The sequence below is a fragment of the Chiloscyllium plagiosum genome, chromosome 22, assembly GCF_004010195.1.
Source record: "Chiloscyllium plagiosum isolate BGI_BamShark_2017 chromosome 22, ASM401019v2, whole genome shotgun sequence".
Taxonomy (NCBI): Eukaryota; Metazoa; Chordata; class Chondrichthyes; order Orectolobiformes; family Hemiscylliidae; genus Chiloscyllium; species Chiloscyllium plagiosum.
Genome location: NC_057731.1, coordinates 47,306,057 through 47,307,300, shown reverse-complemented (window position 1 = coordinate 47,307,300; position 1,244 = coordinate 47,306,057).

Sequence of the window (1,244 nt, the reverse complement as noted above, 5' to 3'; positions counted from 1 at the left end):
CCTGAAGAAGGGTTACACCCGAAACGTTGACTTCTCCACCTCCTGAGGCTGCCTGGCTTGCTGTGTTCTTCCAGCCTCCTGCTTGTCTACCTTGGATTCCAGCATCTGGCGGGTTTTTTTTGTCTCACGCCCCTGGCCAAGCTGTTCCAGGACAGTTAAACACTGGCAACCCACCCCCAGTCCTGAAGAAGGGTTACACCCGAAACGTTGACTTCTCCACCTCCTGAGGCTGCCTGGCTTACTGTGTTCTTCCAGCCTCCTGCTTGTCTACCTTGGATTCCAGCATCTGGCGGGTTTTTTTTGTCTCACGCCCCTGGCCAAGCTGTTCCAGGACAGTTACAACACTGGCATCTACCCGACAATGTGGTAAATTGCCCAGGCATGTCCTGTACATAAAAAGCAGGACAAATCCAACCCGGCAAATTGCCGCTCATCAGTCTACTCTCCGTCATCTGTAAAATGCTGGAGTGTGTCGACAATAGTCCTGTCAAGCAAAACCTACTCAGCAATAACCTGCTCACTGACGCCATGTTTGGGTTCTGCCAGGGCCACTCAGCAGCCTGAGCACATTATGGACAAAAGAGCTGAATTCCAGGAGTGAGGTTTGACTGACTGCCCTTGACAATTAAGGCCGTATTTGACTGAGGGTGGCATCAAGGATCTCGAGCAAAACCAGAATCAATGGGATTCATGGGGAAAACATTCTTTGCTGGTTGGAGTCATAGTTAACACAAAGAAAGAAAGATTGTTAGAAGTCAGTCATCTCAGCTCCAGGACATCTCTGTGGGAGTTCCTCAGGGGAATGGGACGGCATGGTGGCTCAGTGGTTAGTGCCAGGGACCTAGGTTCAATTCCAACCTTGGATGACTATCAGTGTGGAGTTTGCACATTCTCCCCGTGTCTGCATGGGTTTCCTCTGGTTGCTCCGGTTTCCTCCCACAGTCCAAAGATGTGCAGGCCGGGTAAATTGTCCATAGTGTTAGGTGCATTTGTCAGAGGAAATGGGTCTGGGTGGGTAACTCTTCGGAGAGTCGGTGTGGACTTGTTGAGCCAAATGGCCTGTTTCCACACTGTAGGGGAATCTAAACTAATAGAATGTACTAGGCCCAACCATCTTCAGCTGCTTTATCAATGATCTTCCTTCCATCATAAGACCAGAAGTGGAGATGTTCGCCAATGTTTGCGCAATGTTCAGCACTGTTCATGACTCCTCAGACACTGAAGTAATCCATGCCCAAATGCAG